The 19,951-nt window shown below is 44.4% G+C and overlaps 2 pseudogenes; one reads left to right on the plus strand and one right to left on the minus strand.

Annotated features, from left to right (window-relative positions):
- The first annotated feature begins 8,621 nt into the window (after window positions 1-8,621).
- Window positions 8,622-15,297, plus strand: LOC136653075 (vomeronasal type-2 receptor 26-like; annotated as a pseudogene).
- On the minus strand, window positions 11,279-11,398 carry LOC136655018 (5S ribosomal RNA; annotated as a pseudogene).
- Window positions 15,298-19,951: the final 4,654 nt, after the last annotated feature.

Raw genomic sequence — 19,951 nt, forward strand, 5'->3', positions numbered from 1 at the left:
CCTACATTTTGGGGTGCTTTGTCCTCTTTTGTGGTTAGGACATCTGGTCACCCTGCTCTTAGAGAAGCATAAGCTAGAGAACATATATAAAGGGGGGGGGGGTGTTTGGCTCAGAAGGAGATTATGCAAATAAGCAGCAGGGGAGGTTTCTGTTTGGTTGCACAGCTAGAAGGTTCTCTGAGACCAGCATATAAAAGGGAGGGCGAACTGTAGGTGGGGACAGCTCTCTGTTGATCTGGGTGAGCCTGGAACTGTGTCATTCATTCCTAGGGGAGCAAGGGGGCAAATGCCTCAGGGCACCATGCCTCTGGGGCAGCGCCACCTTACTTGCCCTCCACTGCCCCTGCCCCCATCTGGGGGCCTTTGGAGAGCCATTGAGGCCATGTGCCACCTCCCTGCCCCTCTGAAAGCCTTTTGAGACCTCCAGAAAGTCAATAATTGCTACTTCCAGTTTCCAAAAAACAGAAGTTTCAGTTTCCAAAAAACGAAAGTAGCTATTTTCGGCCTTCCAGGGGCTTCAGAAAGTTTTTGGAGGGCTGGGGAGGCGGCACACATCCTCTCTGGTTTTCTGAAGGCCCCTAGACTGTAGAGGTGGCAGCATCCTGTGGTCCTGTTCCTGGGTGGCACAGGGCAAGGATTGCCAGTGGCCAGGAAGGAGTCTCTAAGAGATGGGGCTTGCAGGGAAGTTGCCTTACATGTCTTGAGCTCCAACAAAGACCCCTACTTCTTTCTGTGGTTCTGATACAGGCTAATGGAAGCCAGCCATTCATGTTAAAACAAGTCATTTAAACAGAGCAAGTGCTTGGCAGTTTGGTGGGGAAAATGTTCAGATGTTTACTTACGTTAATGAACCAAATGTTTATGGGTGTTAATAGCCAAACAGTTTAAAACAAATAGTGTTTAAGAAATAAGGAAAATGATGCTTAAAATATATGGAATCCACTTTGTCTGAAGAAGTCTGAAAGTGAAATAGAGACAAGCTGTAAATCAAGGAATGTTTTTAACTAGAATGTCAAAGACATCAGATAAGAGTTTAAGCTTCAAAGCACTAAGAAGCTGGAATTCCCAGCTGTCAAGTTTAATTGGTAAAATGATAAATGAAGCTAGGCTGAACAGGTTAGTTTCATTTAGAAATACACTTCCAAGCTTGAATGTTAGAACTACTGAACAGAGAATCAAAAGGGGATTTTGCATTCAGGCTTCATTAAACCAGAGAAGAAAAAGAACATTTTAGATTCTAAGACAGAAGTCAAACAGACTTTCCTGTTATTCAATTAGTTCCTTTTTTTAACCAAAATACAGTCTTAAATGCATATATTAAAGACTGGGAAGGGCTGTTGAGACCAGAGGTTCATGTTAAAGGGATCACAATACTTTTTTACTTAAAGTTATTGCTTAGAAGTGTAAATTAATGTTAATAGCATCAGAAGTGAATTTTAGCTGTTAAAAATAGTTTGATTAAAGCACAGAATAAGTGGTAGCCATTAAATTAAAAGCCACAAAAGTGATTCAGAATGCAACCTTGTAAAGGCAGGTGTCTGCCTAGAGTTAATTAGAAAAGTCTAACAAGGAGAAATGTGGTATGAGATAATTCCTCAGATAAGGTTCTTATCTTAAGAAAAGCATTCATAACTCTGTATGTCCCACCTGTCACTTTTAATTGGAACCAGAAAGAATTACAACTCAAAAAGAGATAGATAAGGAGTAGTCAGGATACACTTGCACCATTAATTGGGAAAAACATATCTCTTGAAAACATAAATCAGGGTATGAAGCTAAGAAACCACCTAATTAGAAACATTTTAATGAGAAAGTCTTAGTAATGCAACTTCTTATCTTGTTTGAAAAATGGAGGCAGCTGGACGGGAACAAGATAATATGAAAAAGCCCCAATTAGCAAACATGCCTGAGAATCTCTGTCAGAGCCTGTAAGTTAACAGAAAGGGCTGGATTTAGTTAAAATGAATAAGAAAAGAGTTCTAAAAGAGAATCCTTTTGTACAATAAGAGTTTAGTTTGTCCTGAATTAAATAAATGAAATTACACCACTATAACAGATCACATATGAAGAATTACACATAGGATAGAGGGAAAGACCAAAAGGGCTTAGTTTAAACAGAGGTTAGCAAAAATAAACAAAGACATACCAAAGGCCAGTAATAAATGAGTAAAGAGTGCCACCTAGCAGTTATTGAAATGTATGTTTTTAGTTTGTAACTTGAAACTAGCCAATCAAATGTTTGTAAAGTGATCTATCTCTGATGTCATAACCCCAGCCAATGACAGTGTGAGATTTTCAAACAAAGAAGCCAAAATGCTATATAAGCAAAAGGTTCACACTGAAACATTGCTTTTCTCTGGAGACACTGAGAGTTCCCACATAGCTCTCATTGCTCTCCACTTTGGACAAGAGTCCCTGAGAGGCCCGTTGCTGGCAACGAATAAAGCTTGCAGACGATCACCACTCTTGCCCACTGAGTTTGCTTTTGAACTTTGCTTGTGACCTTGCAACAGTTCCAGCTACCTTCCAGAGTCTGTGATGTTGGAAGATAACTTCTCCAGCTACTGACTCCCAGACCAGAGGGATAGTTTTTTTCACCCCATCCCCTAAAATAGCCTATACTCTCAGATGTTTAGGAAAGGTTCTTAGGTATGTTCTGAGATCTTTATTTAGATGACAAACTTTACTTCTTATCTCTTTCTTAATAAAATCCTTGTTCTTGTTAAACTTCACCCTAGTGAATGAATGAATGAATGAATGAATGAATGAATGCACCCTAGTGACTATGTGTTGTCTGTGCCTTTCCACCACCCATGGTCATCTAACAGCAGCCCTCACTGGTAGGACTGAGTTCAGCAGCCAGTGAACATAGGGGCAATAGATTTTGCCTCGAGGTTGACTCCTGAAGCCTTTTCCTTAACTGGATGTAGCCACAAGGCAGTGGAGGTTTGGGATCAGAGTTTTTCTTCTCTCAGATGAGCTGCCTTCCCAGGCTGACGAGCCCCATCTACCCAGTGGCTGTTTTTCTATATATTCAGGTAGCATTCTCTGAAGTGCTACCTGTTTCATGTGCAGGGCCAGCTAGGCAGGCGGATCAGGAGTCTCAATACGTGGATGAGAAGGTGGTGTAGGGAGGAGGAGTTTAGATTCATTAGGCACTGGAGGACGTTTTGGGACAAGCAGGTCCTGAACAAGAGGGATGGGCTTCACTTGAACCAGAATGGAACCAGACTGCTAGTGCATAACATTCAAAACGTGGCAGAGCAGCTTTTAAACTGATCCCTGGGGGAAGGCCGACAGGAGCTAAGGGGCATCCGGTTCAGGACTCCTCATCCCTATGGGATGAGGATGGGAAGGTTAGAGAACAACAAGACAAAGGCAGAGTAGGAGAAGAAATTGGGAATGGTAGCGTGATGGGATGTGATAGACGGTTTGGCACAGTGAGAGGATGTGGACACAGAGGAGCTAATAAGCAGCCCATCCTGGGGCATTCCATGCACAAATGCTTTTAGGCAAATGCCAGAAGTCTCTAAGCAAAGATGGGAGAACTGGAATGTCTGGTGACAAGGGAAAACATAGACATAGTGGACATAACGGAAACCTGGTGGAATGCGGAGAATCAGTGGGATACCGCAATCCCGGGCTATAAACTCTACAGGAGGGACAGGGAGGGGCGTGTTGGAGGTGGGGTGGCTGTTTATGTTACGGAAGGGAAAGAATCCAGCAAAGTAGAGATTGAAGGTGGGTCCGACTCCACCATAGAATCTCTGTGGGTTAAATTACCAGGCCTGAGGAGTGATGCAATACTGGGGGCGTACTATTGTCCTCTAGACCAGAAACCGGAAGGGGACCTTGAAATGAGGAAACAGAACAGGGAGGTGACAAGGAGGGACAGGGTTCTAATCATGGGGGACTTCAATTATCCTCATATTGACTGATGAACTCCTCATATTGGAGATGAACTCCACACTCTGGCATCCAGCATGCTGCCAGATGATTTTGACTTAATTTTGATTTTCAGTTAAGTGCCATGCTTCAAATTCTATCATCCTGGCAATAACTCATCTTTCTGAACATGCACAGAAGTTTAATGGGAACATTGGCATGCAGGCAGTCGAGATCAAGATGAAAGAAATGGAGCTTGGAATGAAAGGAGATCTTCCACTTTTGGGGGGATTTTTTTTTAATGAAAAAATATGCACAACCTTGTTGATGGCTAAATTTCGCCTAGATTAGGGTGCCAACAACAACTGGAATAATTTTATTCTGTAAATAATTGTTATATACCACTTTTCAATAAATAATTTTACAGTGCGGATGGAGAGAAAATAAATGGTTCCCTGTCACAAAAGAGCTCACATCCTGAAAAAGATGGAAAAGAACACCAGCAGCCTCTAGAAAAGTCACTGTACCAGGGTGAATAGTGGCTCTTACTCTTCCCATGCTTAATATTAGAGAACCACTTTTTAAAAATGCCCAGTTTTGAAAGTTCTAAATCAACCCTGTTCTAATCCTCTTGTGAATTTATATGCATCCATGAGAAATAAATTTTGAATTTGCTATTGGGAGTATATTGTTGGAGTAGGAGGGGCATAACCTCTCTTCTGAATAGTTGATGCCTCTTGCTGTGTGTAATGACAACTGCCATCCAGGCTTCCGCAGAAAAACAAAGGAGGGACAGCAGTTTTGTTGCTACGATTGTGTTCAATGTGCAGTTGGGAAGATTTCAGACCAGAAAGGTAGGAGACACAAGTCCTCCTGAGGCATTAGAAAAGGGGGAAAGCACGTTTGTGGCACTCAAGAGGAGGCCAGTGTCAGTCAGCGCTGAGCCTCAGTGCTGCGTGGATAGATGACGCTTCTGCAGCACCAGTCAGCTGTAGTGTTTTCAGGGTGGGGGAAAGCAAGGAGTGGGTGGAGAAGGGTGTATGGAGGGTGGGGGAGGGGAGGAGCAGTCCCAGGAGGTAGAGATAACAGCAGGACCTGCACTGAATCCTAACCTCTGTCCCAGCCTGGACAGCCCAATATGGGCAGTCTGGCACAAAAGCAGGTGTAGATTCAAGGAGATCCATTGTTGCCATGGCTGTGTTACCCAGCGAAAAAAGGAAAATGTTTCCTTACCCAAGGAGACTCCCGGCGCCAGCCTGATGCACAGTGGATATGGTGGTCACCACTTTGGCACCTTTTGAGTTGTGGGCACCAGGCGATTTAGGATTGAGCTGTTGTCCTCTTATGGGGGCAGATTTGATGCAATGTGCCAATGGCAACAGGAGACTCCATCAACCTGGATATGTTTCCAGGGAGTTCGCAACATGGTGCAGTGCGGTCAAAGGGATGCTACTATCAGTATCCACTTGCTCTTGACAGAGAGTTGGGTCAAAGAGAGATGGGAAATACAATGGAAAAATTTACTCACTCAAGATGTACTCTGTAGGAATCCTTCACTTTCACAAGTACGTCAGTGACTCAGTATGGCCGTTCTGTGAATTATTAGAAGTATATACCAGAGAAAAGTAGTTTCCGAACAATATAGTTAGTAGTTTCCCCAGGAAACACCACTGAATACAAGATAATCCATGAAGAAATACGAGTATTAAGGATAAAGTTATTGGGGGAATCTTATATAAGCAGAAGGAGCTTATACAGTATACAGAAGTAGCTTATACAGCATTTTACAGTAGTTTGCACATGTGGGAAGGCCTGGTGAGTGGGTCACTTGTCCGCCAGACCCTCAGGAAAGCCATAGCGACACCCAGGTAAGTTAAAAAAAAAACCCTTTCCTTCCTGGTAGTGGTGTGAGATCATGGCAACTGTGTCACCGCCTCCTTTTTTCTCCCACAAATGGGTTAATGAATGCTTGCAGCACCGTTTCAGTGTTGAAGATTTCAATTGTTTTAGATCTTTTATTTGATCATCTATTTTATTTTTCAGACATGGATGATTGTTTCTCATGCTCAGAAGATTGCTTTCCAAACACAAACAAAGACCAGTGCCTTCCCAAGAGGATCAATTTTCTTTCCTACTCAGAAACTTTGGGAATGATTTTGTCATCCTTAGCTCTCTCTTTATCTCTGCTCACAGCTTTGGTGCTGGGAATTTTCATTAAAAATCAGAACACTTCCATCGTCAAAGCTAACAATCGGGACCTCACCTACTCTCTCCTCTTTTCCCTATTGCTTTGCTTCCTCTGCTCCTTGCTATTCATTGGTCGGCCTCAGACAGTGACATGTTATTTACGCCAAACATCTTTTGCAATCATCTTCTCAGTGGCTGTTTCTTGCCTATTGGCCAAAACCATCACTGTGGTTCTGACTTTCATGGCCACCAAGCCAGGATCCAGGATGCGGAAATGGGTGGGGAAAAGGCTGGCCAACTCCATTATTTTTTCCTGCTCCCTGATTCAAGCAAACATTTTTGCAGTGTGGCTCTGCACTGCTCCTCCATTCCCTGATTCCGATGTGCATTCTCTGACTGAAGAAATCATAGCGGAATGCAATGAAGGGTCACACACCATGTTTTATTGTGTCCTGGGCTACCTGGGATTTCTGGCCATTGTCAGCTTCACTGTGGCTTTCCAAGCCAGGAAGTTGCCAGACAGTTTCAATGAAGCGAAGTTCATCACTTTCAGCATGTTGGTCTTATGTAGTGTGTGGCTGTCTTTTGTTCCATCATACCTGAGCACCAAGGGCAAATCTGTGGCGGCTGTGGAGATCTTCTCCATCTTGGTCTCTAGTGCTGGGTTACTGTTTTTTATCTTTCCCCCCAAATGCTATATAATTATTCTGAGGCCTGAGCTGAACAGCAAGGAGCAGCTAATTAGGAGAATGTGATAAAAAATATATGGAGGACCTATGGCATTGGATCTTGCAACCCACTGCCTTCATGTGGCACCATGAAAGTCATACCACTGTCATGTGCAATGGTGCCGTGTGAGTACGAGACATGCCCTGATAGTTCACCAGCCCAGATCAGGTGCCCATAATGACCAGAATCCGGTAGGTTTTTCCTTGCTTCTCATTGTCCTTCTGGTCATGCCATCCACCATAGCATGCAGTGCACACTCCCTTGATATGGCTGCAAGCTATAGTGTAGTGTTTATATGTTTGGGTTGTTAGAGTTCTTTTTTATCTAAGGAAAAAATGATTTATTATTAATCAATGTACATAATATTGCATCGTTCATACTTCAGTTGACTCCTACTCTAACCTTTTCACATTGGGATTCTGACCTAGAAGCAAAGTTTTGAAATTGTATCCAAAAACACATCCATGTCTCCCAGTTTAGGGTTTTCTTCCTCCACTAGTTTATTGATGACTTTCTAATACAATGATTAACAATGCCAGGCCCAATCCAATACAGTTCACCGCCGGCGAGCACTGTTGCAAACATGCCGTAAAGCAAGTTTGCGGGCCCCAGGGCTGCTGGAGCACTGGTGCTAACCCATCGCTGGCCAGCATTGGACACCGGAGTTCTGCTGCTCAGTGGTCATGCAGACTGCCAGTCAGCGGAGAAGTAGGTGGGGGCATGGGGAAGGCTAAAGACTCATCTTTAGACTGCTGTAGCCATTCTCAAGCTCAGAGGGAGTCCTGCTTTTGTTCCCTGTTCTGATGCTTTATGATAAATGTTCATAACATAAGGTGGACTTTGTGAAAGACCTATCTCCTGCTTTAGGCTTAACCCTCAATATGCTGTTGATAACTTTTGGCCAATCCTAAAGGGTCTTTATGTGACTGGAATAGGTGTTTTAATGGCATAAACAAAAGTGACTCGGATGTGGCCTGGCCACTGCCTGAAGCTGCAACAACAGACCAGGGACGACCACTGCCACAGTCAAGACAGTGCAGAGGATGCAGTAAGGTGGGGAGGGGGCAGAAACGGGAGGAGATGGGATGGGGAAGAAGGCAGATTGGGTCTGGCAAGGGGACAGGTTCATCAGCACCAGCACCGGAACCTGACAAATTCTCTCCCCTTTCTTGTGCCTCATTCAACTTCATGGATCAGAAGTCAGTTCTGGCTTGTGCCAGAGATATCGCTGCTGCTGGACCATGTTGAGACTGAATAAACATGTTTTCATCCCCATTCCACTTCAAGCGGTGCCTCGAGCATCACAATACTCCTGGGACATGATTTAGAACCATGCAATTAACTCCAGTTCCTCGAGTTCATCCTTCACTTTGCCAAATCCCACTTGGAGTGTTTGAGGCAACAGTCAGGATGAATAGCAGAACATGTCAAATGATATAAGGTGTCCGTGCAACATTCAGATATGAGTTGAGGGACTCCAAGCAGGAGTCTGAACCAACAGACTCCAGGCAACAGTCTGAACCAAGTCCTTTTCCCTTCATCCAGATAATTCAGAGATTGAAGGAACAACTGATGCTGAATGAGAGAGAGTTTGTGTCATCTGAATCCAAATTAGCTATAGGATTGCAGGAATGTTCCCACTCCTGTTGCTCTTTCTGTGGCTGCCTCAAACTGAAGGCAAGAGCGCTCTGTGTGCCAGGATCAATCCCTTCCAGTTGCCTCATGAGTATTATAAGGCAGGAGACTTGTCCATTGGAGCGATTGTGACTCTGTTTGGCTACATATTCGATGAGCTCTCTTTCACCCAAAACACAAACACGATGACTGTGAATGAATTTATGTAAGGAAACTGTTTTCTTTCCTACTTGACATTCACTAGGCCAGAAAAGGAACACAAACTGGTGATACAAATGTTGCCTTACCTTGAGGAGGCCTCCATGTCTGCCTCCCCTGAGAATGAAGCACAGCCCTGTTGGCATGGCTGCATCAGCACTGGAAAGTTGGACATGAATGGGCTCTTATGAAAATTGCTTGGAGTGACTTACACTTACAAGCCAGTCCAGCTGACACAGAGCATGCACATCTGCCTGAACACTGGCTACTGCATACTATGGGACTTTTGTGGGCCAGGCCAGTTGATAAAGAGATGAGGTGAAATACCCACCATATCTTAAAATAAGCTGCAAGGAATCCCATAGAACTCCTCAAATCTACGTCAGCTCTGGGATGGGGATTCATGATACGGCGGCCATCAGCTTTACCACCCACCCCACCCCTCCCCAATTTGCCCCAACACCCACCACAGCCCAATCTGATACCCACCCTGATCTTCTCCTCTGCCAGCATAACCCAGTCTGTGCTCCTGCACTGATTTTGACTGCTGCACCAACAGCAGCATGACACACGCTTATAGTGTGTCCAACATGCCAGCAAAGCTCTCATTGTGCTGGTGAACCTCACAGTACACTGGTCTCAAAGAGGAATAGTATTGGGCAAATAGTTTAGATCGACTTGTGTCCATGAATTTTCTGATCGCCTGGACACTCAAACTCCATGTTCCTTACTATGTAGATCTGTCTAAAAAAACTGAAACATGGCACAGCCATAAATTATGTATGTCATTCTGTTTTTACCATTTTCTATAGGTGTGAAGATAGGTACACCTTCAGAACACTATGTCGTGCTCTCAATCAACTCCTCCATGCAGAATTCAGTATTTGTCTTACACATTGTTCAATTCTTCTTTTAGCGGAAAGCCAAAAATATACCAACATGTCCTGTCCTTGGTATATGCTGTCAAGGAGATCAATGACAACCCTGAGATCTTGCCCAATGTCAGCCTGGGTTTCCAAATTTATAACAGTTACCTCGATGAAAGAATGACTTATCAAAACACCCTGAATCTTCTTTCCATCCGGAAACACACAGTCCCCAACTTCAAATGTGACAAGCAGAAGAATATGGTAGCTGTCATTGGAGGACTTGATTCTGAGATCTCCCGTCACATGGCTACTGTCTCAGCAATCTACAAGTACCCACAGGTAGTATGACGGTGTGGACTATGAAGCTTTCCCACTTGAACTAATGCTTATCCTTTCAGAATATCCTCCTGCCTCCCTTTCTTTTCTTTTTTTTGGTCAATTCTGTTTTTTCTGGTAAGGAGAGTAAGCAGAACGGATAAATATGCAAACACTAAAGTGAAAGATATGTTCAAATAAAAAAAATGTTTTTGCATTTCTTCCACTTTGTGTGTATGTGAAGCATAATCACTCTGATTTGATTGAATAAAATATCTGACTGGATCAAAAAAAAGTGTAAGATTTTGTTATAAGTGGTGCAATTCTACAAAAAGGTTTTCTACGTATGTACAAAAAGCATTGTGAACCTTTTCTCCAGTTCTTTTATTTTCCTTAAACCTCATGAATTTCACAGCAGCAGATATTTGGAAGAGAATGGTCTCATTCATCATTAATGTGATGTGTTTTTGTTATTATTTTGTTTGTTTAGATTGCATATTGTATATTAGCTCCAGTGATGGATGTTAAAACCCAGTTCCCTTTCTTCTACCGGATGGTCCCCAACGAAGAACATCAATATAGGGGAATTGTGCATTTACTTCTCCATTTCCTATGGACCTGGGTTGGCCTCATAACAGCAGATGACGATAACGGGGAAAATTTCTTGCAGACGTTGACTTCCATGCTTGCCCAGAATGGCATCTGTTCAGCCTTCAGTGAAAAAACACCCTCTACATCCCAAGTATAGACACATTGAGTTCAATTGACTCACTCCGTGCACAGGCTATTTCAATCATGAGCTCCAATGTCAAAGTAAATATTATAAATGCAAGTCATCAGACCATAATATTTCTGATGAATTTGATATATCTGCATTCCTTATTTGAAGATACCAAGGTTTTGACTGGTAAAGTGTGGATCATGACTGCTCAGTGGTTTCTTGCAACAGATTCGGTGTACAGGAATAATGATATACAAATATTTGATGGTGCCTTGTCATTTGCTGTTCATTCCAATGAGGTTCTGGGGTTTGCACAGTTCCTCCAGAGCTTACATCCTCATTCTCCAAAAGGAGATGGCTTCCTAAAGGTCTTCTGGGAACAGGCATTCAACTGTTTATTTTCTGATTCTGACAAACCTGAAGACACCACTGATCTATGTACAGGACAAGAGAGACTAGAGAACCTTCCCACCACTTTTTTTGAGGCAAGCATAATGGGGCAAAGTTACAGCATCTACAATGCCATCTATGCCATAGTTCATGCTGTTCACAAGATGCACCCATCCAAGCTAAAACTCAGTGGAAGAGCTGAGAGCGGAAGACCAGATCATCTGAATGTGCAACCTTGGCAGGTACTATTTCACATCAAGAACAATCATCTTCTCATCTATTGAATGTTAGCATTTGATGAGGGGATTAAAATGGTTGGCAACCTTCAGTCTTGAAGGACTATGGTATAAACCTACAGCACCTGGTATTCCCAGGCGGTCTCCCATCCAAGTACTAACCAAGCCTGACCCTGCTTAGCTTCCGAGATCAGATGAGATCAGGCATGTGCAGGGTAACAGTTGCTGCTGATTCACAGCTCAGTCTTAATGGGCAGGCCAATCCTAACTAAACTGCTGTGCAGCAATGCTACAAAATGCGGGGGAGTTTTGGTTGCTGGAAGTCTCCACAAGGTAAGGAAATATTTTTCTCCTTGCCTCTGGGTAAGCTCCAGCAGCCACAGTGGTCAATTTGGACCTGTGTCAATGATAATGCTCAACCTGAGAACCTTAAATTGAGTTCAATTGGTAGCTAATACAATTGGAGCAAGTTGGTTTTAATTCTAGGTTATGTTGGTTTCTATTGGCTGAGACATAAATGAGAAAATGAAAGACCAGTGATTTAAGTGGCATGACAAAGTATGATATGTAAATAACAGCCCAGTTTTATCCTCTGCTGTTTTATGGTACATAGTCGTGCCAAGGAGGTGTTTGCTTTATTCTGTGGTGAGAGGGCGTTCAGAAGGCCTGGGAGAGGAACTCTCCATATGCCTCCTGATGACGTAGGGGTCTACATATGCCAGCTGCATAGCTGGTGTTAATACTTGGTAAGAAAGTGGGGATTGGGCATGAGAAAGAGAATAGGATCCTGGTGCAAGTTGCTACCACCAGGTTCTAGGATCCCTTCCAAGATCCATCTCTGCCTTCCCCCTCTCTGCCCTAAACTCTCCCTTCCTTCCCCATTCCCACACATGCCACACCCCCCACTGCCAACTTGCTGTGAGCATTGGAGGTCAGGGTCCACGGCAACATGAGTTTGGAACTGCTGCTGCCCTGTGGCAACAGTTCAGACTACCCCAGCTGTGGTGCAGTCTTTGAACCATCACTGGTCAAAGAACTCACACTGCTGTTTGAAAAGCCCCATGGGCTTGCTTAAGGAATGGAGATCTTCTAGGAGTATTAACTTTTCGACAGGCATCTATTGTATGAACTCTTGCATACTATGCTTTCAGTTGTGGACCTGCCATTTGGTCCAATGGGGCACAAGCCGCTAGGACCCTGCAGAAGCCTCTCTGAGGCTCCCGATGGGAGCGGAAACTGTGCTTCTGGTTTCCCGGAAGCACAGTTTATAACCTCAAGGAAGCCTCTCTGAGGTTCCCTGACAGGGGCAGAGGTCGCGCAAGACTCCATGGGCCTCAGGTGAGTGGGGGGGAGCTTTTTGTGTGTGGGGGGGTGGCATCAGCCCGCAGGAGGTGCGCCATCACAAACCTTTGCCTTGGGTGTGGGGAGGTCCGCCTCTAGCTGTTTTTTTTCCCCCTCTTGGGACAGAATTTGTTTTTTTTCTCTTGGGATAGAAAAACAGATAAAACAGCAGTGTAAATATTAGAATTGAGGATTAATTCATGCTGAACTCCCCATCTCCTTTCTATTGTGCTTTCATCTTCCAATCTAGCTTCACACTTTCCTGAAAAGCATCATATTTAACAATACTGCTGGGGACACGGTCTACTTTAATGAGAAGGGTGAATTGGCTGCTGGGTTTGATATCATCAACTGGGTTACTTTCCCCAACCAAAGCTTCTCAAAAGTGAAATTAGGATGGATGGACCCACAGGCTCTAGAAGGCAAGGAGTTCAACATTAATGCTGAGGCCATCAAATGGCACAACATGTTCAACCAGGTAGGATTCAACTATGATATGGATAGGATTGGGCCCAAACTCCCATTTGGAGGTCTTATCCTGTTGATGGAGAACCATTACATAGGACTGTGAGTTTGAGAAAAACATTTTCCCCCAAAATTTATTGTGGTTTTATATGGATTTTGGGTGCCATGGCTAAGATTTCCTCATGAGTAAGCTGCTTGAAGCATTCACTAGTGAGGCTATGCCATATCTCCAAAACTAAACATGACAGGGTAAAACAGATGCCCTTTTTTGAATCAGCACTCCAAATATACCTAGGAATATGTATAACTTAAGACAGCAAAATATATCTTGGCCTGTGTTATCGCTCAGAACATGCTCAAGTTATTTTGTCACCATAACTAAGGTGGAAGGGTAAACTTTTACCTCTCCACCACCATATTCCTGTATTGTTTTCATTTCTGAACAACATAACAGCATAGTGGTCCATGAGAAGACAGAGTAACCCCTTCCCAGTGTTGACAGTCTAAAACCATCCATGTTCTAAACTCTCCATAATTTACATGAATCACCCTACTGTCTTTTCCATGAGAAGGAAATTTAGTATTTACTCTCTAAAGAACTTTGTTGTTGGGGTATGAAGGACATAATTTCTCCTCTCTTCTCAATTAGGTGATGCCCCTTGCTAAGTGCAATGACAACTGCCATCCAGGCTTCTGCAAAAAAACCAAGGAAGGTCAGCCATTTTGTTGCTACGATTGTGTTCCATGTGCGGTTGGGAAGATTTCACACCAGAAAGGTAGGAGACTTAAGTCCTATTGAGGTATTTTACAAGGGGGGGAGTGCGTGACATGTCATAAGGCGGCTTGGAGGCAGCATCTGATACAATGAGCCACCGGCGACAGGAGACAACTGCAGCCTCCCATCAAACTGTTTCATTCTGGCTAATGAGGAGATCTCAGGACAGAGCAGTGGGGTCAAAGAGAGACTATCCAGTTCTATTGAAATGGCCAATCAGATTTTCCCATTGCTATGAAGGGAGAACTGAGCTCCTCATTTTAAGCAGGTGCCTCTTCTCTTACTCTGACTGAGAACTTGTTTGGTTGAGAGAGGCTATCATTAGAAAGATTAAAAGATGGCCATTGATAGGTTAATCGGTGACTACAACACTGTTTCAGTGTTGAAGATTTCAATTGTTTTGACTTATCTTTAGTATTTCTTTTATAAAATACAGTGGTTTGAGTATTTAAATATTTCCAAGATTGGTAGTTTCTGTAGAGAACATTGAGAATTGGAGATGGGTATTATAATTTCATGGAATACAGGATGGTAGACGCAAGAACATTGAAATCAGCATACAATCTGTTATATTTTTCAGACATGGACGATTGTGTCAAATGCTCAGAAGATCAATTCCCAAACAAGAACAAAGATCAATGCCTGCCCAAGAGAATCAACTTCCTCTCCTTCTCAGAAATGTTGGGAATAATATTGGTTTCCTTGGCTCTCTCTTTTTCTCTGGTTACATCTTTGGTGCTGATTATCTTCATCAAGAATAAGAATACTCCGATTGTCAAAGCCAACAATCGGGACCTCACCTACTTTCTCCTTCTCTCCTTAATGCTTTGTTTCCTCTGCTCCTTGCTATTCGTTGGTCGTCCACAGACAATGACCTGCTATTTTCACCAAACATCTTTTGGCATCATCTTCTCAGTGGCTGTTTCTTGTGTCTTGGCCAAAACCATCACTGTGGTTCTGGCTTTCATGGCCACCAAGCCAGGAAGCAGGATGAGGAAGTGGGTGGGGGGACGACTGACCAGCCCCATAGTTCTTACCTGCTCCATGATTCAAGCCAGTCTGTGTGCTGTGTGGCTAGCTACCGCTCCCCCATTCCCAGATTTGGACATGCATTCTCTGGCTGAAGAAATCATAGTGGAATGCAATGAAGGGTCACTCACCATGTTCTATTGTGTTCTCGGCTACCTGGGATTTCTGGCTACTATCAGCTTCACAGTGGCTTTCCTAGCCAGGAAGCTGCCAGATAGTTTCAATGAAGCCAAGTTCATCACTTTCAGCATGCTGGTCTTTTGCAGTGTTTGGTTGTCTTTTGTTCCCTCTTACCTAAGCACCAAGGGCAAATCTGTTGTGGTCGTGGAGATCTTCTCCATCTTGGCCTCCAGTGCAGGGTGATTGGGTTTTATCTTTTTCCCCAAATGCTACATAATTATTTTGAGACCAGAACTGAACAGCAAGGAGCAGCTGATTAGGAGAAAGCGATAAATAATATATGAAGAACCTATGACAGCAGATCTGATGATCCACTGTCATAGGCCCCATTGTACTGTGTGAAAGCCACACCACTGTCATGTGTAATGGAGCTGCATGAATGCTAGATACACACCAATAGTTCCCCATCTCAGATGAGGTGCCCACAGAGGCTGGGCATGGGTGGGCTGTGGGAAGTGTGAGGGATGATTGCTTTGAGCTACAGCTGTCTGAGCTAGAGCAATAGCACTTCAGCGTGGAATAGGACTCCTGATAGCCCAGGTATCTGATCGTCTGGCACCACCTTGTTCCCAAAGGTGTCATATTATCTGTAGTCTACTGTCCATTTCATTTACAAATAAATTGCTGAACTCTTTCAAAAATTAACATTAAATTGATTCTTAATTTAACTATAATCCAACTAGAAATCTATATTTGTCTAGCACCCACCACATATTATACGAGACAATATTGCTGGTATCAATTGGGTCACTTTCAGCAATTGTGCTGCAACAGGCAGACTAGGATGCCTGCGCTGTATCCAAAGCAAGATTGGGGCCAGAAGTGGCTCAGCTGGAGATAAGAAGAAACTCTTCCCCTTACCCCTGGGTAAGCCACCATCGCCCCAATGGGTCTCCTCAGAATTGCACCACTTTAGAGGTGGCACAAGCCAGAGGAGAACAGAAAGGCTTCAAGCTGTTCTGCACTGCTCCAGGGACGGGATTGGATCCAGCATAACAGCTGAGACCCAGCCCTGCCTCCCGCTGCCTGCTTGCCTGCCTCAGGACCGCTCTCCACCCACCCTCCACCCACCTGTAATGCCTCCCTACTGCCTCCTTCTTGTGCTTCATGGCACATTTGCAACCCTCCTGGGCAGGCGCAAGGGACTTGTGTCAGCCTAGAGTGCTTTTAGGATTGCACCCTTTCTTGACTTTATCATTCATTTCACTTACCTCTTGCAGCAGATCCTGACTACGGAGCTCCTCCTCATTTTAGTCGACCTACCCCGAGGGAGACAGAAGCAACTGTCCTCTCATTGGGCTTTAGCACCCTGGCACCAACCAGAGATCAGCTCATGCCGATGTCTAGTTTCTCAGACATACATTCTGGGACCTGCACACATACAGAGTGCATACACAAGTGACAGCCCCAGTTTCAAATAGTTCATGGCTCCCTCCTTCCTTCCTTCCTAACGGGTGAATATTCCTCCCCAAACTAACAAAGAAGTAAATTTAAGAAGTAAAGCAAATGAATAAAGAAGTAATTTTAATGGCACTCCATCTTTTTTTAAAGCAAAAAAAGGAAATGGGGGAGGTAGGGGGAGAGGGCATGGTTTCATGTGACCCCTCCCCCCATTCCTCATGCAATATATCTCAATCTATGTAAGCCCATATGAATTTCTGTGGCCTTGGCCCTGTGATGCCTGGGGCCAAGACCACAAAATGCTGCCCCCATCCTGCCCCACCCCCCTCCAGAAGTAATTTTTAGGTCCTCCAGAAGGCCTTGACATTTTTTTTTAAGGGGGGGAAGTGGGGGGGGGTCATGACACTGCCCCAGGTGGTGCCCTGGGACATTTGCTCCTCAGTCACCCTAGGTATGCCACTGTGTTGCAGTTAGGAGTCAGGATTTCTATTAAGGACCAAGAAGACACCACAAACATATTTTAGCATGTGTGTGCATGAGAGTGTGTGCGCCAACAAGGACTAATATTTTATAAACCTGACCAAGCATACTCAAGGTGCAAACATTGCATTCCAAAATATATGCTATATTTGATGGTGCCATAATAAATCTTGGTTTGATTGTTATTGTTGCTTTGCCCCATTGAGGACTACTTGGATCATTTGGCCTACAATAAGGGGAGGGGAGAAATGACATAAGGGCCACTTTTAACCCAAGTATTTAGGTTATTTCCTTATTTCCTTATCTCAATTATATCATCTTACTATACTCTTGCCATTTTCTCTATGGGTTGTCTTGATTAGACATGTCACATCTGCTTCTCCAGTCTAGACAGGCCGGTAGACAGTCCTGGGGAGGAGGTAGCGGTTGTGGTGCATGTCAGCACCAACGACGTGGGCAAGTGTAGAGGGGTTTAGATTCGTTAGGCACTGCGGAACCTTTTGGGACAAGCAGGGCCTGTACAAAAGAGACAGGCTTCACTTGAACCAGAATGGAACCAGACTGCTAGTGCATAACATTAAAAAGGTGGCAGAGCAGCTTTTAGACTGATCCCTGGGGGAAGGCCAACAGGAGCCACGGGGCATCCGGATTGGGACTCCTCATCCCTATGGGACAAGGATGGGGAGGTTAGAGAACAACAAGACAAAGACAGAATAGGAGAAGAAATTGGGAATGGTAGTGTGATGGGATGTGACAGACGGTTTGGCACAGTGAGAGGATGTGGAGATAAAGGAGCAAATAAGCAACCTATCCTGGGACATTCCATGTACAAATGCTTTTATGCAAACGCCCAAAGTCCCTGATCAAAGATGAGAGAATTGGAATGTCTGGTGACAAGGGAAAACATTGACATAGTGGGCATAGCGGAAACCTGGTGCAATGTGGAGAATCAGTGGGATACCGCAATCCCGGTTTATAAATTAAGAACATAAGAACATAAGAACAGCCCCACTGGATCAGGCCATAGGCCCATCTAGTCCAGCTTCCTATATCTCACAGCGGCCCACCAAATGCCCCAGGGAGCACACCACATAACAAGAGACCTCATCCTGGTGCCCTCCCTTGCATCTGGCATTCTTACATAACCCATTTCTAAAATCAGGAGGTTACGCATACACATCATGGCTTGTACCCCATAATGGATTTTTCCTCCAGAAACTTGTCCAATCCCCTTTTAAAGGCGTCTAGGCTAGACACCATCACCACATCCTGTGGCAAAGAGTTCCACAGACTGACCACACACTGAGTAAAGAAATATTTTCTTTTGTCTGCCCTAACCTGCCCAACACTCAATTTTAGTGGATGTCCCCTGGTTCTGGTATTATGTGAGAGTGTAAAGAGCATCTCCCTATCCACTCTGTCCATCCCCTGAATAATTTTGTATGTCTCAATCATGTCCCCCCTCAGGCGTCTCTTTTCTAGGCTGAAGAGGCCCAAATGCCGTAGCCTTTCCTCATAAGGAAGGTGCCCCAGCCCCGTAATCAACTTAGTCGCTCTCTTTTGCACCTTTTCCATTTCCACTATGTCTTTTTTGAGATGCGGCGACCAGAACTGGGCACAATACTCCAGGTGTGGCCTTACCATAGATTTATACAACGGCATTATAATACTAGCCGTTTTGTTCTCAGTACCCTTCCTAATGATCCCAAGCATAGAATTGGCCTTCTTCACTGCCGCCGCACATTGGGTCAACACTTTCATCGACCTGTCCACCACCACCCCAAGATCTCTTTCCTGATCTGTCACAGACAGCTCAGAACCCATCAGCCTATATCTAAAGTTTTGATTTTTTGCCCCAATGTGCATGACTTTACACTTACTGACATTGAAGCGCATCTGCCATTTTGCTGCCCATTCTGCCAGTCTGGAGAGATCCTTCTGGAGCTCCTCACAATCACTTCTGGTCTTCACCACTCGGAAAAGTTTGGTGTCGTCTGCAAACTTAGCCACTTCACTGCTCAACCCTGTCTCCAGGTCATTTATGAAGAGGTTGAAAAGCACCGGTCCCAAAACAGATCCTTGGGGCACACCGCTTTTCACCTCTCTCCATTGTGAAAATTGCCCATTGACACCCACTCTCTGCTTCCTGGCCTCCAACCAGTTCTCAATCCATGAGAGGACCTGTCCTCTAATTCCCTGACTGTGGAGTTTTTTCAATAGCCTTTGGTGAGGGACCGTGTCAAACGCCTTCTGAAAGTCCAGATATATAATGTCCACGGGTTCTCCCGCATCCACATGCCTGTTGACCTTTTCAAAGAATTCTATAAGGTTCGTGAGGCAAGACTTACCCTTACAGAAGCCATGCTGACTCTCCCTCAGCAAGGCCTGTTCGTCTATGTGTTTTGAGATCCTATCTTTGATGAGGCATTCCACCATCTTACCCGGTATGGATGTTAGGCTGACCGGCCTATAGTTTCCCAGGTTCCCCCTCTTTCCCTTTTTAAAAATAGGCATGACATTTGCTATCCTCCAATCTTCTGGCACCATGGCTGTTTTGAGGGACAAGTTGCATACCTTAGTCAAGAGGTCTGCAACTTCATTCTTCAATTCCTTAATAACCCTTGGGTGGATGCCATCACGGCCCGGTGACTTATTGATCTTTAATTTATCAATGAGGTCTGAAACATCATCTCTTTTAACCTCTATCTGACTTAACTCCTCGCTCAGGTGGGGCCATTCAGGCAGCGGTATCTGCCTGATGTCTTCTGCCATGAAGACAGATGCAAAGAACTCATTTAATTTCTCTGCCATCTCTAAGTCTCCTTTTATCTCCCCTTTCCCTCCCTCACCATCCAGAGGGCCAACCGCTTCTCTGGCGGGTTTCCTGCTTCTAACATATTTGAAGAAGCTTTTATTATTCCCCTTAATGTTGCTGGCCATGCGTTCCTCATAGTCTCGCTTGGCCTCCAGTATCACCTTCTTACATTTCTTTTGCCACAGTTTATGTTCCTTTTTATTCTCCTCATTAGGGCAAGACTTCCATTTACGGAAGGAAGCTTCCTTGTCCTTCACAGCCTCTTTAACTTGGCTGGTTAGCCATGCAGGCACTCTCCTG

The sequence above is a fragment of the Tiliqua scincoides genome, chromosome 5 (genome assembly GCF_035046505.1).
Source record: "Tiliqua scincoides isolate rTilSci1 chromosome 5, rTilSci1.hap2, whole genome shotgun sequence".
Taxonomy (NCBI): domain Eukaryota; kingdom Metazoa; phylum Chordata; class Lepidosauria; order Squamata; family Scincidae; genus Tiliqua; species Tiliqua scincoides.